General features: G+C 34.3%; 1 protein-coding gene across 2 annotated transcripts in view; it reads left to right on the top strand.

Moving 5' to 3' along the window:
- LOC309620697 (tigger transposable element-derived protein 1-like) overlaps positions 1 to 20,651 on the top strand; it is a 794,894-nt gene that overhangs the window by 664,818 nt on the left and 109,425 nt on the right. The gene's annotated exons all lie outside the window — the stretch shown is intronic.

Genomic DNA, 20,651 nt, shown 5'->3' with positions numbered 1-20,651 from the left:
GTGGGGCTCAGGTATGGTTTTAGCCCCACTTCTGTGTGTGGGCCACCCACTGGGGTATGCTCCCGAGGCTGCATTGGAGCACTCATGTCTGCCCTGGTGAGGACAGGGAACGGAGGTGGCATGGCTGCCAGGGTCACTGGAGCCCTGGTAACAGCAGGTGCAGGGGGGGGTGGTTGGTGGCCATGAGAGATCCGGTCCCACTGGTGAGAACATGTGAGGGGAAGCCAGTGGTCATGAATGGGAGAGATCTGGCCATAGTGGGAGACTTTCCTAGTGCCCAGTGTCCACCATGAGAGGATCAGCCCTGGTGGTGGCTTCTCCTAGTGCCTAGTGGCAGACATGAGTGTTCCAGCCGTGGCAGGGACCTTTCCTAGTGCCCAGTGACAGGAGATGGCACATGAGGAGAGAGAGGCTGCAATGGCAGCTCCACCCCCTGTGCATCACTAAACAGTGGTGCCTTGCTTCTTTGGCAGTCCCAGTTTCCTCCATAAGCATTCCTGGTTGCGGATTACCTCCCTCCTATCCCCTCATTCTGTCTCCTCACAGCCAAAGGCAGTCTTCTCCCCGGGTTTGCTCTCTAATCCCCATGTTCCAGCTCCCAGCCCTCATGCACACCAGCAGATGCATGTTCCAGTCTGGGGCAGGCCAGGCTGTGGCACAGACCAATTTTTTAGGTCACACTGTCCTGTCTGCCAAAGACCAGCTGTTTCACCCTCCTCCAACAGCCTCAGATTCTCCCCTTCTGTCCCAACTGATTTCCCTACCAGTGAGGGGGCTTCCCTGGATGCGGGAACCTCTCCTCTTCCTCAGCTCCCCACAGGCATGCAGGTCACATACTGCTTCCTCTCCTCTTCTTTTTCCCTTCTTCTTTCTTTCATCCTACCTGGTTATGTGAGAATCTTTCCTGTCCTTTCCAGTGTCCAAGGTCTTCTGCTAGTGTTCAGCTGGTGCTCTGTGAGACTGTTCCATCTGTAGATGTATTCTTGATGCATTTGTGAAGAGAGATAAACTCCATGTCTTCCTAATCCTCTGCCATCTTGAACTACTCCTCTGTACTTTTGTATGTTCTTTATTATGACCATTATAAGGGATATTTGTTTGTTTGTTTACCTGTTTTTTAACCAGCATAATAATTTATTGTATTTTTAGAATTACATCTGGCTGCACATAGCAGAAAAATTCAAAATAACACTAGTAAAAAGTAGTAAATTTTATCTTTCATGACCAAGAAGTCCAGATGTCCATAGGGTTCTTACAGAGCTCTGGAAAGTTGTCAGGGACCTAGGCTCCTTCAAGCTCTCTCACTTGCCGTTCCTAAAGAGACTTATCACATCTGCACTGTGAACAGTGTGATAGATGAACTGTGAAAGTTTCACCTCTCCCATTTAAAGAAACTTCCTGAAAGTTCAAAACAAATATACCTCTATTCATATTTTAATATAGTCACACCTGCTTTCTTTTGTTTAATGTTTGTATAATATATCTTTTTTCCATCTTTTTCCTTTCAACCTATGCATGTCATTATATTTGAAGTGAGTTACTTATAGGTAGAACATAGTTGGGTCACGATTTTTTAATGCACTCTGCCAATCTCAGCCTTTTAATTGGTGTATTTAGACCATTTACACTTAATGTTATATTGATATGTTAAGGCTTTAGTCTCCCATTTTATTTTTTACCTGTTTGTTTTACTTATTAACATGTACTTATTCATCTGAAAATAAAACTTTATTTTTTTTCTTTTAAGTAAACCCCTTTCTAATTTTAGCCCATGTGATTCCAGTGACTTTGATCCCTCAATTCCAAGGTTGAGCATGTGGATCAGCCTTGGCTAAGAAGATCATATCCATCTGATGACAATAAGTTATGGGAAATTTTAGGCATTAGAATCAATGTAATGTGATGACAATCTTGAGAATTTTGTTGTGTCTTTTGAAAGGGAGTAAGTATTGGGTGTATAGTTGTTAGGAAGCACCTTGTGCAGGAAACCTGCTTAAAAATAAAACCAACATTGAAGGAAGCTTAGCTGAGAGATGGCAAGAGACTCAGACTACATGAAATAAAACAATCCCTTGAATCAAGCAAAAATTTAAGATCTAACCCAAGATTTTTTAGATGCAAGAGTTAATAAAGTCTCTTCATTACTTACAGCAGTTTTAAATGGATTTCTTTTGATTGCTGAGATACAAAGATACTTCTTTGAAAATGTAGGAATATATTTTATATTAAAATATATAATATTCTATGAGCTGACAATGTGCATGCACTCCTATTATACTACCCAGGGATTAGAAATATAGTATCATGATAGCAAATATTAGTTATTTGTTTGCTTTTCCTGTCAGCAAAATTAGGGAATTAGCAAAATAAGAGATCTTTACCTTTCCTTGATATTCTATGTATAATAATAATAGCAACAATAATTTTAACCAATATTTTACATAAATTGTGTACTTTCCTAACTGCTTTAAAGTTTAAACTAATTGTCATATACTCATTCTGAAAAAAAGAGAAACATTTTATTATAAAATTCAGATTTCTTGTTGTAATTAAAACACACACAAGAGTTCTCAGCAATGAATTGACAAAGAGGAAATATCTGACAATGATTTTGTCTCATTAAGCTCATTTAAACTGCTGTTAAGTTAAAAAATTGTATCTTTATTGCATTCTTGTTACCTTTTTTAGATGTCTAGGAAAAATCACACAAACATTGAAAAAAAAGGTATACAATACTAATAAATGTGAAACAAGTTTATCAACGCTAGGAGAAAGGTAAAGCTATTTTAAAGAACCTTTAAATGGAACACAGAAACAAAATTTACATTAAGACACAATCCACCAGCCCCATAATTTTAAAATAAATATGAAACAAAACTTACAAGATATTGAGAAATTCATGATAATAGTGAGAGACTTTTACATCCTAGTCGAAAAATTTGCCAGATCAAGAAGACTTAAAAAATTCAAGAAGACCCAAATAAGCTAAGTTAAAGAAACTTTGAAGTATATTAAACTCTAAAGAAAATTTTCATGAAATTTGAAACTTGAAATCTATACAAGCCACATTCTTTGATTACAATTCAATTGAACCAAAATAAAAAGTGATCACAAAGAACCACTAAATAGCCTGTCTCCTGCCTCCTGCTGCTGCTGACACAGAGTCAGTGGCACTGTTGTTTGCCTTCCTGAGAATCAGGGAGGAAGGTGACAAGATGGTAGAGTAGAAGGACTTCAGCTCACCTCCTCTCACAAAAGACCAAAATCACAACTAACTGCTGAACAAACATCAACAAAAAAGATTAGAACCTACCAAAAATGACATTCCATATACAAAGACAAAGAAGAAGCCATGATGAGTCAGTAGGAGGGGAGCATATATCCTATAATCAAATCCCATACAAACCAGGTGGACTACCCACAAACTGGAAAATAATTATATCACAGATGTTCTCCCACAGGTGTGAGAGTTCTAAGCCCCATGTCAGGCTCCCTAGGCTGCAGGTCTGCCATCAGAAAGAGGAGTCCCAGAGCATTTGAAATTGATGGCCAGCATGGCTTGATTGCTGGAACTCCACAAGACTGGGGGAAATAGAATGTCCAAACTTAGAGGGCACACACAAGGTCTCGTGTGCACTGGGACCCAGGGAAAAAGTAGTGACTTCATAGAAGCCTGAACCAGACCTACTGGCTGCTTTTGGAGTGTCTCCTGAAGTGGCAGGGGGTGGCTGTGGCTCACTGTGGGGACAAGGACACTGGTGACAGAAGTAACAGGGAGTACTCATTGGCATGAGCTCTCCTGGAGGCTGCCATTTTGACAACAAGACATGGTCCCACCCCACAGCCTATAAGCTCCAGTGCTGGGACGCCTCAGGCCAAACAACCAACATGACAGGAACACAGCCCTACCCATAATCAAACAGGCTGCCTAAAGTCTTACTGAGCCCACAGCTGCTTCTATACACACCACTTCACACAGCCCTCACCACCAGAGTGAGAAGACCCAGCCCTACCCACCAGTGGGCAGGTGCTAATCCCTCCCACCAGGAAGCCTTCACAAGCTTCTAGACCAGCCTCATCCACCAGGGGGAAAACACAAGAAGCAAAAGGAACTATGATCCTGCAGCCTGTGGAACAGAGATCATTAACACAGAAAGTTACACAGAATGAGATGGCAGAAGAATATGTTCCAGATGAAGGAACAAGATAAAACCCCAGAAGAACAACTAAGTGAAGTGTAGACAGGGAATATATCCAAAAAAAAATTCAGTGTAATGATAGTAAAAGTGATCCAAGAAATTGGAAAAAGAATGGAGGCACAGACTGAGAAGATACAAGAAATGTTTAACAAAGAGCTAGAGCATTTAAAGAACAAACAAACAGAGCTGAAGAACACAATAACTGAAATGAACAATACACTAGAGGGAATCAATAGCAGAATAAATGAAGCACAAGAATGGATAAGTGAGCTGGAAAACTGAATGGGGGAAATCACTGCCACGAAACAGAATAAAGTAAAAAGAAATAAAAGAAATGAAGACAGTTTAAGAGACCTCTGGGACAACATTAAATTCACCGACATTCAACTCATAAGGGTCCCAGAGGGAGAACAGAGAGAAAAAGGGCCTGAGAAAATATTTGAAGAGATAATAACTGAAAGTCTCCCTAACATGGGAAAGGAAACAGTCACCCAAGTCTAGGAAGAACAGAGCACCCCATAAAGGAAAAACCCAAGGAGGAACACACCAAACACACATTAATCAAACTGAGAAAAATTAAAGACAAAGAGAAAATATTAAAAGCTACAAAGGAAAAGCAACAAATAACATACACGGGAATCCCCAGCAGATTATTAGCTGATTTTTCAACAGAAACTCTGCAGGCCAGAAGGAAGTGGCATGATATATTCAAAGTGATGAAAGGGAAAAACCTAAAACCAAGAATATGCTACCCAACAAGGGTCTCTTTGAAATTCGATGGAGAATTTTCTCTAGAATCATATGTGGTAATTTGTGTACTGCACAGAAATTTGGAAGCAACTCTTCAAATGTGAATTGAAATTGCATGTAAATAATTTGCCCATTTAGTAGTCTGGAAAACAAATTAAGTTTATTGGTCATCAAAAAACCAACAAGACTGTGTAATGTTTGGACATTAGAGTTTTTCTTTTGACCTGCAGCTTAATTTATTCATGACAATTACTATTTCTCAATGTGTTCTAGGCAAAAGAAAATAAACCAAATGTCCAGTTTTTACTGGAGTGGCAGGGTATGCTGTTTAAGAGCAATGGAATGTTAAGGAACATTTGCACTCCAGTTTCACCTATTCAATTCTTCTATAAGAATGAAATAACATTGTGTATGATTTTATTTACAATATTAAATTTTCTTCAAGGACTTAGTAAAAACTTTCAGGCTTCCTGAACTTCCAGTAATTCAAATGTATTTAGGGAACTTAAATGATATATACAGTGCTATTTGATAATGTTGTTTTATTTTGTTTCAGTTTTACTTCTTATTGGCAGTCCAGTGGAAAAATACACAACTTATTTTTAAAGGTTTAGGGAGAAAGTAAATTGCTGACAAATTTCAAGCTTCCTGTACCTTATTTTAGCTCATAAAAAGGAATACATTTTGCTTTTTCAAGGCAGCATAAAATGGTGTAGGGCAAGAAAATAATAAATTGAAAACAAGGATGGAAAATTTGCATGCCATGGTAAATGTTTATAAGGTACAATATAGCATGCTAGACTTGGTTAGTTGTTTAGAATCTTAGGAAAAGAATAATTAATGGAAAAGTTAACACAATAATTTATGATTTAAGTAAATAACCGCTACATAACTAAAAAAATAAACCTAGAGACAAGAATTGAAAATATTTAATTCATGCTTTCATTAACAGTATTTCATTAACAAACTAAATAAAGCTAACTGGTTAATAGTGAATGTGGGAATTGAACCTTTTTAGCTTCTAATAGGAAACCATATGGTCAAGGGATAGGACAGTTAGAAACATTTCCTAAGTATATATTCATAGTCCTTTTCCTATTAAGGTCTCCTCTTGGCCATGGAACTTAAGTTATCATGAATAAAGAGTGAATTGAAGGAATCAAACACTTCCTATTCTCAATATTCACAGCTTCTCCACCACTGTCTGCCTTGAATCCCACGACTGAAACCTCATTATGCCCTTTATTTCTGTTAGTGCCAGTCACTATAAGAGATCCCAGTTTCTCAGTCTCTGCACATCTCCAACAGCCCACTTTAACAAGATCATATATGCCCCTATTGTGTTACTTTTTCATATCCTTCTGTAACTCTGGAAACAGTTTCTTTGTGCTTTTTGGGATTCCTTGTCCACCATCTTAAAAAAATCCTATACATGTAACCTCTTTTGTTATATCCTCTTTCTTCTTACTCTAGCAGAAACCTGGCTCTTCCTTGAGGATACTTTATTCCATGGTATCTTCTAAAACGGTGGCTGTTTTTTTTTTTGTTTTGTTCTCTATTTACTGGACCTGAAGGGATGGTAAGTGTCTTTCTTGTTCTTCATTGCAGTTTTCTATTTATTTTACCTCCTTTTTCTTTCTCTCATGTCAACACACTATATCACCCACCACTTCTTATTACTGCTGTCATCTGCCTATCCTCTGGTAATTTCTTATAGCTTTAAAAATATCAATATTATTTTCTCCTTGATTAGTGTCACTCTAAGACTACTTGTATCTTAATATTTTTCAATTTAATTATTCATGAAGATAACCTTTCCAACATATAAGTGTTTCTGTTTTTTTAATTTGTCACACCCTATAATTATAACCTAGAACTCTTCATTACCAACAACCACAATCCCCCCATAATCTGAATTTTGTTGTTTCCACTTGTTGACCATCTTCTCCTTTCTTTACAACCCCATCAACCAGCCCAACTTCAGTAATTCTCCAACACCTTTTATTTATTGATCTTAATATTTTCACTTTTCCTTGCCTCCTTGTCTTCTCTCTTCTTTAATTCTCCAGTCAGTGTTCATAATTAATCACTTTTATTCTCTAGTCTTCTTAACTTCTCTTTCTTCTTTATACTCATTTAGTAAACCCACGACATTGTTTAATCCAGCTCTGTATTATTCTCATCTGTGGCTGAAGAAAAAAAGATCCATGCTGACTGGTCTCGCTTTACACTTGTGAACATGAACCTCGAGTGGGCTCTCTATGTTTCTAGGCAATCATCTATAGAGTACTTCCCAATCACTTAGCTCTCTTACTATCTTGGACTTTCTCACATGTTCTCTTCTTTCCTCTCACACTAAACTAATGGCTTTGCTTCCTGTTTTACTGAGAAAATTAAAGCAATCAAAAGAGAACTTCCACAGATCTGTCTACCCTGACCTATGCACTTACAAGCCTTTGCAGCCAAACACTATTTTCTACTACAGCAATATATAAATCCATGCTTCTATTAAAGCCAATGCCTTTACACGAATATTAGGTAGCATTTCCTCTCGCTTCATCAATGCTACTGCACTTATAAGTCTTCCCTCTTTCCTATTTTATTGACACTCACAATTTGATGATTTTCTTTATTTCATTCTGTCAAGTTTTCAAATAATGTCTTTGTGGTGATGGCTTCCTAATTTTTATATCAAAACAAAACCACTTTTTCCCACATGAGGCTCCCACTTGGCATGCCAACTTGCACATCTAGTAATTATGTTTAATTCAAAATATCTAACAATTTCTGATTTTTCCCTCCAAACATTATCCACCTGTAGCTTTCCCCATCTCAGTTGACAGAAATTCTATCCTTCAAAGTGCTCAAGTCAATAATCTTGGAATCATCTCTGATTCTCCTCCCTCTGATACCACATGCCCAATCTTTCAGGCAATCCCATTGGCTCTACTTTCAAAATATAGCAATATATGACTATATTCTTTCACCTAAAATGCTATAACAGACTGGTCATTGTCAACCTCTCTCTTCTAGGTTACTGCAATAGTCTTCTAAATAGTCTCTCTGCTTCTACCTGAAACCTATATACAAATACTGTCAATACGCAATAAATGAAATAATGCTTTCAAAACCTAAATCACATAATGTTACTTCTTTGTTCAAAACACTCCATTTTATACAGAATAAAAGTTAAAGTATTAAAGAAAGTCTTTAAGATTTCAGTGATCCTTCCTTAATCTCTCTGACCTAATTTTGAACTTTTCCCCCCTTGCTACTCTGCTCTAACTCTAATGCCCTCTCACTTCTGGCCCCATTCCCTTAGTTAAATCTGTACAAACTGTGCCAGGGTCTAATATTTTTCATTGACTATCCACTAGATGTTTTATCATAGAGATAAAGCTTTGATTTGGTAGTTACTTAATTTCTTTAACTTAATTCACTAACAAAAATATACTTTAAGTACTTATTATGCTTTGAAAACTGCTCTAAGTTTTGAGAATTTGATAGGGACAAGATAGATAAAATTTCTGTTATCATGAAGAGTATAGTCTTAATTCAAAATACCTTGAGAATAAAGCTGGGTAAAAAGATAATAATAAATGTATGTATATTTATTTAGTTATAAATGCATTTAGATTTCTCACCTGATGAATTTGGCATATAACATCACTGGATCATTATTAATGTACATATGATATAAAATATCCAAAATATGATTCCACTTTGTAAAAAGTGACATCATTTGTTAATGAATTAAAAAACATAACACAAAGAGATAAAATTGCTTCTATGCATACATGATGTGAAATGACCTTAAAGTACCAGAACTATTTTGGTCTTATATCTAGAGAGACTGAATAGAAATGAATGACAGATTACTTCCAATATGACATTAGAAGAACCAAAAGAGTAAATCTTAGATAATTATCTAGAAAATATAAAGTTTTGGGCTTTAATTAATAATCCTTTTTTCAACTTCAAGATTTCTCTCTCTCTCTCTCTCTGAAAATATGTAGTACAAATTCAGACCTGATGAAAGAATGAAAAGCCCATTATGTAAATAAAAAAAAATAAATAAATAAAAAAATACTGAAACCAAGGGGTTAATGGCCTGCATTACTTACTGAGAGTGTCTTTCTCTAGTAGTAGTAAGTTTTTTTTCAAATGCAAATACCAAAAATATCTTGTTTAGCAAAAATAATTAGTGTTTGTTATTTCGTAGGCATGAAGAAAAGTCACTGACAAAGACTCTTTCTTTAACCAAGCTTCAGTCAGGCTCCTCTTAGCCCTCTTTTCATCTAGGTCTTGTCCTTGAGCCCTATCTTCAGGCTGTTAGTCCAACTGTAGAATCTTGCTATGTCAGTTTAGTAACAATCCCTCCTTCATTGATATTTGATCACCCTGGCTTACCTTCAGCAAGAATCCTGTTAAGTAACTTTACCAAGAATCCTTGTACTCTTGATGTCTCCTCTTAATAATGTTCCATTTACTCACCCCTTATTCTGCTCATTGGCTATAATACTTCAGATATCTTTGCTGTATTCAGAGTTGAGCCTGATGCCTCTTCCCTATTACAATAGTTTTGATTCCTATTGTAAGAGTGCTAAATAAAATCTTCCTTAACATTTTAACATGTGTCAGCATAATTTTTCTTTACATCAGTTAATTTTTTTAAGGCTGAAGGGTAACAAAATAGGCCACCCCAAACTATGTCTCTTTGGCATAGGATTATTTGGGCTGATTATTTTGAGAAATAAGAGACAAAGGGGGCTTCCCTGGTGGCGCAGTTGTTGAGAATCTGCCTGCAAATGCAGGGGACACGGGTTCGAGCCCTGGTCTGGGAAGATCCCACATGCCGCGGAGCAGCTAGGCCCCAGAGCCACAATTACTGAGCCTGCGCGTCTGGAGCCTATGCTCCGCAACAAGAGAGGCTGCAATAATGAGAGGCCCATGCGCCGCAATGAAGAGTGGCCCCCACTTGCCACAACTAGAGAAAGCCCTCGCACAGAAACGAAGACCCAACACAGCCATAAAGAAAGAAAGAAAGAAAGAAAGAAAGAATCCTGGTCAAAAAAGATGATGATTTAAAAAAAAAAAAGAGACAAAGGAAAAGCTCTGAAAACAGAGTAGGACTCAGTTTTGTAAGGAAAATATACATTTATAAAGGACATCTCCATTTGTAAGGCTGTTTCCCTCTCCGTACCAGGAAGAGAAGGATAATTAATCACAAGAGATTTTTTCGATGGAGAAAATACTTTTAAAATACAAACTGAGGTATATTAAAAATTTGTAAGAGTTTATTTGAACAAAAATCAATTCAAATTGGGCAACTTCCAATCTAGTAGATAAAAAGGAGCTCTGAGGAGCTGTTCAAAATAAAAGACTTCTATCGACAGAAGGTAGCAGGAACTAGGAAGTTATATGAGGTCAAAATGTGGGTTGATTATTTAAAAATTACCTTCGTTTAGAGGATGGCAGTTGTCTATCAGGCAGATTACCTAACTAGTGCTGATCAGGTAATTCCTGATTGACTGATTTAAGACTCCATTTCTGGGAGAACCAAAACTGTAACTAAGTTGTCTTGGTTTGGTGATGTGGGGCTTAGCACAAGCTGTTCCATTTGGGGCACTTTCCTTGTTTATAACAGCACCCATTTAAATCTGCATAACAAATTTTACCCTTGCTTACTGTGCATTTCCTCACAACTTCCCCATAACTGGCCTCTCCACACCATTTTTTTCCTTTTCTTTTCTTTTTTTTTTTGGCCACACGGCTTGCAGGATCTTAGTTCCCCAACCAGGGATTGAACCTGGGCCACAGCAGCACCAAGTCCTAACTACTGGACCTCCGGGGAATTCCCTCTCCATACCTTTCTTTCTCTTATCTTTAGATGAAGATGGTATTTACTCTAGTGGCTTATGCCACCTACAGGAGTTACTCCTTTCCCCCTGGGTATCTCTCATGTATACATGAAGTATACATGTTAAACTTACATTTGTTTTTCTTTTGTTAAGGTATCTTTTATTACAGAGGTCTCAGACAAGACCTCAAAATGATAGAAGGAAAATTATTTTTCCTCCCATGTAGAATCTACTAATTAATGAGTTTCCAATCTTCTACAGAGCTAGAATACAGAAACTACTTTTTGATCTACAATAAAGTTAGAAGTCCCTCTGAGGCTGTAGTTTAAGACACAAGTCTGTATCTTTTGGAGGAAGTAAGAATTGTGAATCCAGATACTTCTAAGGAAGTTTGAGCCCAAATCCTCCCTCCCCACCCAACTCCAAGGGAAAAAATTGGATCAAGATAGAGTTCAATAGTCCCTCCTAAGAGATATTTGGAAATAGTGACTAAATCACATCATAAGTGTACATTAATAGACTATTCACTCACAAGAGAATGAGAAATTGATAATTTCATTTTAAAGTGTTACTAAGTATAGACAATCTGTTCCCAACTGCCCCTATGGTCTTCATAAACACATAATTTTAATACCACAAAAGGTATTTTTGTAAAGTCATAAAAATTATAAAGCTGTTCTCTTTTATCATAATTATTTCATTTGAAAAAGTAAAGTTTAAATAAAAATGGAAATGTGGGGGCTTCCCTGGTGGCACAGTGGTTGAGAATCTGCCTGCCAGTTCAGGGGATACAGGTGCGAGCCCTGGTCTGGGAAGATCCCACATATCATGGAGCAACTGGGCCTGTGAGCCACAACTACTGAGCCTGTGCATCTGGAGCTTTTGCTCCACAACAAGAGAGGCCGTGACAGTGAGAAAGAAGCCCGTGTGCCACGATGAAGAGTAGCCCCCACTTGCCACAACTGGAGAAAGCCCTCGTACAGAAACGAAGACCCAACACAGCCAAAAATAAATAAATAAATAAATAAATAAATTCATTTTAAAAAAAAAGGAAATGTGCATGATTTTGCTAACCCACTGTCATCCTCTCAAGCAACTTTGAGCAGATTCCTCAAAGTTAGTTTTACTCACCAAGGAGATGCAAAAAGTGCCAATCCAATTCTCTCATGACCTTTCAGAAGATAATACTAAATGTCACTTCCAACCTGCCATTACAACTTTATGTAAAACAATTCAAAAATTCTGTAACAGAACAAGCCAAAGAAGCAGGGCATAAAGCTAAGCACCAGTCCTGGAAGGATCCAGAGCTTTCTATTTTAGTCAGATATTTACTGATCTTTTCCATGTGTGCCCTGGAAAATCCATTGAGGAAACTGAGTAACTTAATTGATGTAATTCATTGTTTGCTTTTGCCCATGTCTTTTGTATCTATTTGTCTTGGCCTATAAAGTTTCAGGGAAAAGAAACCAAAGTGACTGAAGGAGATGGGTGGACTAAATAACCTCCCAAGTTTTCTTCAGAAATAAGACTGTGTAGTTGGAAAGAATTTGGAGATTTTAGCTATACCTTCTCTTTCCTACATGTTTTTTTCTTTTCTCCACATATGAAGCCAGCAACATTATTTACCCTTAGGGAGAGTGTAGACAGAATCAAGAATAATAAGTCATTATTAACAAATGATTTTAAGATAGAGTTTAAGTCAACTGTAAAGGAAATAGTCTGACAGTCTATATTTTTGATTTGTAAAGCCAAATTATTGAGAACAAAAAGTCTATTCTGGAATTTTAAAAATGTATTTTGTTGATCACAAGCTACCATCTCATATTGAATCATCCTTGTATTCCTAAAATAAACCCTATTTAGTCATAGGACATACTGTAGTGCTGGATTTACCTACTCCTTAATTTAAAATGTTTACGTCTATATGAATAAATGACATCGGTCTACACTTTTACTTCTGTTCCGTAGTCATCAACATTTAGAATTAAAAATATTGTGGCCACACAAGCTATATTAGAGAATTATTTATTATTTTCTATAGTCTAATATAATTAATATTTCAATTATCTATTGTTTAAAGATTAGATAGAATTCACCTGTGAATGCATCTTGTAGTGGTTCCTTTATCAATAGAAAAGCCTTGATCACTTTCATTGATTTTAAAGTAATATTTGTGATTTTTGCCTCTTCTCACTGATAGTCTTAGCTATTATTGCACTTTCTTTCCTCTTGTATTTATTTTAGTGTTGCTTTAAAAAGACGGAGATTTTTCTATATATCTATCCAACCCACTATTTTAATATATTTTCTATTTCATTAACTTAATGTCATCTGTTATGTTCACTAACTCCATCTTCCTTTTTTTATTTTGGCTTATTTTGTCATATTTTTCTAATTTCTAAAGAGGGGTACTAAATTCTTATGTTTTGCTTTCTTTTTGTAGTTAAAACATTTAGAGTTACTGATTTTCTGTGAGATTTACTCGTGTTATTTTCCATAGTTGTGGGTATGAAATGTCTTCAGTTTATTCTATTTTTAATCTAATTTTTATGTACTCTTTCATTCAAGGATTATCTAGGGATAAGTTTCTATTATCCATATAGTTATTTTTGCATAATTTTTATTATTTCCTTCTAATTGTATTGGATTATCATCATAGGATGTGTACTATAAATGTTTTATAATTTTCAATTTCACATTTTCTTGTGGTCAAGCATATAGTATTTCTTCCAAATGTTCCAGGGACCAAAAAAAAAATGTATATACTTTGAGATTATGAAGTTTTATATGCTGTACCTACATATATAATCAACATATAATTACATAGTTTATAAATGCATCTACGTATATAGATACATAAATCAATTTTTCTATATCATATGTACATATACAATCCAGTTTGCTTTTTGTATTATTTATTTTCTTTATTCCAATTTTTATGTTTTAGAAGGTTAAAGCTCTTAATCCTGAAAACCAGAATTTTTTTTTTTATTTAAGTATTTTTCATGGTGTCTTTGCATTTCTTACAATGTTGTTTAATACATTGTTTCTATGATATTTGTTGTATACAGTTTGTATGCAAATTAGAAAAAGATATCCACACTGATTTACATAGCCTCACAGGCACATATCTTGATGGCTGGATGGAGATACATACAAAATAAAAAGAAGTCCCTTTGCTTCCAGCATGGACTGGATATTAATTCACACATATGTACCTGCAGTCAGGCCCTTATGCAGTAAACTATCTGCACAGTTGCGCACGGCATCTCCATGTAGTTTTTGATTCTTATAGCTTGATTTAAAATTGTTATTATTATTATATAATATCCCCTACCTAGTATTAATATTTTTACTTCTACATTATTTCTTTTTGGGTGTCAGTTTCTGGTCTTTATTTTCAATGTATCATTTATCACTTTGCTTTTAATGTATTCCTTAGATGTTTTTCAGTGTAACTCAATCTCTAAGGGTTTATAATGGGAGAAATCAGACATTTCACATTAGAATTGTAACACATACACTTGACATTAATTCTTCCATCTTACTCTACATGTATTATTAATTTTACTTTATCCTTATTTTTCTTTTCCTTTATGTTGTTATTTTACTGCTTTGATCAAAGTTGCTTTAAATTTCATGATTTCCCTTTGTGTATTTGACTGTACAAGTGTATTTTTCCATGTTCTTAATGGTTATCTTACTTTTCTTGTCACTGATAAGCATACATATATTTGTGTATCATTTGAACACTTGGATACAAATGATTTCTCCATTGGAGACACTTTGATTCTACCTGATTTCCCTTATTGAAAGGGAACATTTAAAAATGGTTTAATTTTATCCCTTTAATTCTCCACCTCAAACTGAGGGAATGTTTTTACTCCCCATATGTACTTCCTCATTCCTTCAATGTTTTAATAAAGTAAGTTAATAAGTTTACTTCTTGATTATTATTATACGGTTTCTTTTGGTTTTCCCTTCTATGTAAATGTTTATTGTCATTTATGCTAAATGTCAAATTGTCTGCCATTAACTATATGGAATTAACTATATATGTTGAAATGTTTGTTTATTTTTCTTCATTTGTTTACTCTTGGCTTCATCTTTTCTACCTTGTAGTGTCAGTATTGGTTTATGTTATGTTTTGTTAGAATCCTTTTGTTTTTGCTTTTGTTTTTTGTTTTAATTTTGTTTTTTTTTTTATTGAAGTATAATTGATTTACAATGTTATGTTAGTTTCAGGTGTACAGCAATGTGATTCAATTATCTATATATATATAATATTTTTCAGATTCCTTTCCCTTATAGGTTATTACAAAATATTATTCAGTGTAGTTCCCTGTGCTATACTGTAGGTCCTGGTTGGTTGTCTATTCTATATAGAGTAGTGTGTATATGTTAATTCCAAACTCCTAATTTATCCCTGCCCCCCTTTCCTCTTTGGTACCATAAGTTTGTTTTTTATGTTCATGAGTCTATTTCTGTTTTGTATATAAATTCATTTGTATCATTTTTTTTTTTTTTAGATTCCACATATAAGCGATATCATATGATATTTGTCTTTGTCTGGCTTCACTTAGCATGATAATCTCTAGGAATACTTTTGTTTTATTTTTGGCACTAATGCCCAGAAAGAGAATACTCTCAAATATTCTACATGAAAATATAAATTGTTACAAGCTTTTGTGAAAAACAGTCTGTTAACCTCTATTACAATTTGGAATATAAAAACGTTTCAACTTAATATCATTCTTGGGAATCTATCCCACAGAAATAAAAGCCCCAGTTTGTAAGAAGGTACACATAAGAACATTTAATGTAGCTTTGCTGATGGTTGGGTGAAGATGTTCATATATATGTACATATAAGATTATATATATAATCTTAACCTAACCCAAAAGGAAATTTTTTAAATTCTCACAAAGAAATAGTGTGGGCTAATTCAATTCTGTATATACATTTTCCATGTATAATGGAAGGAATATGTTCACTAATTGGGAATTTATTGAATAATTTAAGCTATATTCACACCATGATATACTATGCAATCATGAAAAAGTTAATTGGAGATAAGCCAGTTTACTCAAATAGATTTCCATATGATATTGCTGAGAGAGAAGACAAGATGTAAAATAGGGCATAAAATATGATTTCATTTTAATAAAATAATAACAAAAGTTATGATGGAGATATATACATGCATTTATTCATTTATTTACCTGCATGTGCTTATAATTATATGATCATTGAGAAAGTATAAAAAGAAAACATCTTACATTATTACTCTATTTTATCTGTGGTGTTAAAGAGTTATGCTGTCTAAAGAGGCTGAGAAGAGGGAGTGAAAGGGAAAATTCAATACAAAATAAAATATATACAACAAGAAACAAACTAGGAATCAATTTTGACATTTCAGGGCATAAATTATAAACCAAGAATCAAAAAGTAAGTGAAATATCAAATGAAATTAAAATATTTCCTACCTTAACAAAGATTGATATAATAGAATATATAAAAAAATTGGAGTATAGAATTTAGATGTAGTGGATTTCTAAGAAGTGTGTAGGCTTAAAATCAAAAATTGGAGTTGGAAGACGTAATATAATCATAACAACCGTCTTTAATAATATTATTAGATTTGGTATTGGTCAAGATCATTTTCATAGCTTGTCTCTAAATTTTCTGTTTCAATGACAGATCTGCATCTAAACTCTTACCTGTAACTTTGAAGGAGTTCCCCAGTGTAGTGGTGGTTGGACAATTCTTTCTCATATTACTCATTATGTTGCTTCTATATTTTTAAAAAACTGGTGTTGCTCCAAATGCAGAACCTGGACAAGGGACTTGGAAGCAAGTAATTTATTTGGAAGATGATATCAGGAAACACATGTGAGGAAGTGGGAAAAATAAAACAGAGAAGGGAGAAATATCAATAAAGGACATATTTATGGGATGTGCTTCAGAATTGATCCAGTAGAGAACAGGGAGACTGAGATATTTATCCACTGACATATAACCACCACTGACAGAGAGTTGCCACCAGGGAAGTTAACTGTCTCACATTTTTGCATTGCTTTTGCTTCTAGCAGAGCAAGCTCCCAAGTGCCAGGGAAGGCCCTAAGGTAAGAAAGAATAATAACAGATTTTAAGGTGTATCTGACAGTGCTCAGCTCATGATGGGACAGTCCTGCATACATATTCTCTTGAGGTCAGAGGTTCTTATGTCCAGTCCTTACATAAAATAATCAGCATAACAGGATCTAACTTTCAAATAATGATTAGTGTTCTTCTGGAGAATATAAGAAATGTACACTGCAATCATCCTATCAGGGATTACCAGAGATTTCACAGACCATCTTTTACTCTCATAATTTTCTATAGGACCACTGGATCTTTCAGGTGATATGGCCTAATCAGGAAAGAAGCTTGCATCACATTCTGAACTTACTACAGAATCCTTACTTTCTCTGGCTTCACTTAAATCTTTCATCCATCCATATTACCTAATAAATATGTTAGAGGAATACTCAAGGAAATAATAAAAATATATTAGACATATCAAGAAGCAAAACTTTGTGAAAAGTTAAAAATAAAGAGGTAGTACATCTTGGATAATCCAGAGATGCTTGTGAAATAACTGTTGTTATTATGTTTAAGAGAAAAAAAAAACCCAAAACAAAAAGCAGTCAGCAAAATGATGATTTCACAAGATAATTAGAATGTATAAAAAGATTATATGGATATTATGAAACTGAAAAAATATATTTGAAATTAAGAATTTAATGAATGAGTGGACTAAATAAAAGAGAAGACAGGATTAATGAAAAGGTACCTAAGTCACTGGAAAATACAAAACTAGAGGTCAGAGATTAAAAAATGAACAAAATCCAGGACAGTACACATGGCATATGTGAGGATAAAAGAGTAAAATCATGAATTGGTGATCCAAAAGGAGACATTCAAAATTATCAGAGAAATAGTTGAAGAATTGTGTTTAAACCTGATGAAAAACATCAACACAGATATTTGAAAATTCCAATTAATCCCAAGACCATAAATACAAAGAAAACCACACCTAAGCACATCATACTAAAACTTTTGAAGAAAAACTAAAGCATAGAAAATCTTTAAAGAAGTAAGAAAAAAGTACATTTTAAAAAAGCAACAATAGACCTATTGCAGACTTCTTCACAGAAATAGTAGATGCCAGGAAACACTGAAATAAATATTTAAAATGTAGAATAAAATCAAACTGTTCACCTAATATCTTACACCTACCTACAATTTTTTTTTTTTTAAATAGAGCAAACAGTTCTGTTTCCAGTGAAAATGGAGAGGTCCCATTCCTCCCAAGCTGTCCCCTTTACAAGTAAAATTTCCTGGATATAGCATCACAAACAAGTATAGGAAGTCTGTGAAAGGTGGGGAAAAAAATGTATACTGTCTAGGGACCTTAACCTTGGATAATGACACGGTCATTTGTTTTCTGGATTTCCTTGTTGCCTCACAATTATCCTGGACAGGGTACTGCAAAAGCTTCCAAGCCAAAACCACAAATAGGCACCCACCCCAAAAAAAAAAAAAAGCTTCCAAGAAAATCCTGTTTCCTTTGTGCAAAAAGGAAGTCCTAAACCATAGGCAAGGCAGTTTAACACAGAACCAAGAAAAGAGACTAGTAAGAAGAGTCCTCCTTGGGTGAGAACAAATGTAAAAAAATAGCTTCAAAAACTACCTTAGGAATAAGATCCACATTTAATTGGGTCAGGCTGCAGAGCATTTTATATCTCAGAGTATTGTCAAAAATATAGAGCTATCAACTGGCAATTTAGTGGAGCTAGCTTTATGTGATTCCAAACAGAGTGGACAGATTAACAAAGAGATAAAGGAAAGAGATAGCAAAAGAAAGCCCTCCTAAAACCACTGTGATTCTAGGGTGATTGTGCACATGCCTAACACTGCACCCTCTGAAGAGTAACATTAGAAGTTTCATATTGAGGAGGAAATTGACCTCACTAAAATAATGTAGCTAAGTCACTAAACAAATAAATAGGCAATCAACAACCAGAAGAAACCTAGGAGTGAGTGGGATCAGTAGCTACAGTTGCTACAATATGTTTCCTAAAATATCTCTTAAAAAAATACAAAGTATGCAAAGAAACAAGAAAGTTGACCCATATACAGGAAAAAAAAATGTAGCTAACAGTAAGCACTCATGAGAGGGCCCAGTTGGCATATTTGACAAAGGTTTAAAATAATTTATCTTAATAAACATGTTCAAAGATGTAAAGGATACCACACTTAAAGAAGTAAAGGAATGTATGATGATGTATGATGACATTGTCTCATTAAAGAGAATAGCAATAAAAATAAATTATTTTTTAAAAATGGAAATTCTGAAATTAAAAAACACAATGACTGAAAAGAAAAATGTATTAAAGGGGACAAAAATAATTGTGAATGAGAAGAAGAAATAATCTGTGAAATTAAGGATAGATTGATAGAGATTATATAATCTGAAGAATATATAAAAAAGTAATTAATAAAATTGAAGAGTCTCAGAGAAATGTGGAATATCTCTAAGCACACCAAGATATGCATCATGGAGTAAAAAGGAAAGGATAGAGAGAAAAGAACAACAACAAAAAAATCTTAATAATTAATGACTAAAAACTTTCCAAATTTGATTTTTAAATTATCAGTATACACATCCAAGAAACTCAATGTACTTTAAGTAGGATAAAAGCAAAGAGATCCACACACAGTTCATTATAAAAGAAATGCTGAAAACCAAAGCCAAAGCTAACATTTTGAAAGCAACAGAAACCAAAAAAAAAAATTATCATGTAGGAGTGTATCTCAATATACAATTAAAAGTTGATTTTCCATGAGAAAAAAAATGGAAATCAGAATGCATTGAAATGGCATATGTAAAATGCTGAAAGAAAAAAAATCAAATACCAACTAAGAATCTTACATCCACAAAAACTAACTTTCAAAAATGAAGGTGAAATAAAGTCATTCAAAGATTTAGGAAAAAAAAAAAAAATCAGGGAATTTGTGGCTAACAGACTCACCTTAGATGAATTATAGGAAGTTTGTCAGGCTTAAAGCAAGTGATCCAAGAATGAAATTTGAATCTTCACACACCAAAAAAAGAGCACCAGTAAAGGTAATTATGTAATTATAAAAGACAGTGTAAATGCTTATTTCTTCTTCTTGCTTCTCTTAATTGTTATAAAAAGCAAACACAATAGTATAAAACAACGTGTACATAATTGTGTTGTTGGCTTGAATCTCCAGGAACAAAGAGAATCAGATGGTAAATAAAAGGTTAATATAACAAATTCTATAAATATATCATTGTTCTCCTTTCTTCTCTCAGTTTCTTTAAAATATGTTACATTTTACAAAGTATCTAAAATGTAGCATTGTGTTTGCAACATATAACAATAATAGCACAAAAAAGGGAAGAAGAAGAAATAGAGCTTACAGAAGTAACATTTATATATCAAACTGGAATTAAATTAGCATAAATCTGATGTCGATTCTGATAAGATGTATAAGGTAAGCTCTAGAGTAACCATCACTAAATTAACTAAACAATATAATGGTAAAGTTATTAAATTTATTAAAATGATACAGTAGAAATTAGTTATTGCTAAAGGAAGTAGTAAGAATGAATAAAAGAAAATAAAGGACATGAAATATACAGAAAAAAAGTAAAATCTCAGATACAAATGCAACTGTATCAATATAATATAACATTAATTGTGAATTAATTAAACAATCCAATCAAAAGGCAACATTATCTTAAAGAACAAAATAAAAAATCCAATTA

The sequence above is a fragment of the Balaenoptera borealis genome, assembly GCF_965194805.1.
Source record: "Balaenoptera borealis genome assembly, chromosome: X".
NCBI classification, from domain to species: Eukaryota; Metazoa; Chordata; class Mammalia; order Artiodactyla; family Balaenopteridae; genus Balaenoptera; species Balaenoptera borealis.
The sequence above is the reverse complement of the archived record's forward strand: the minus strand, read 5'-3'. Positions and strand labels throughout refer to the sequence as shown.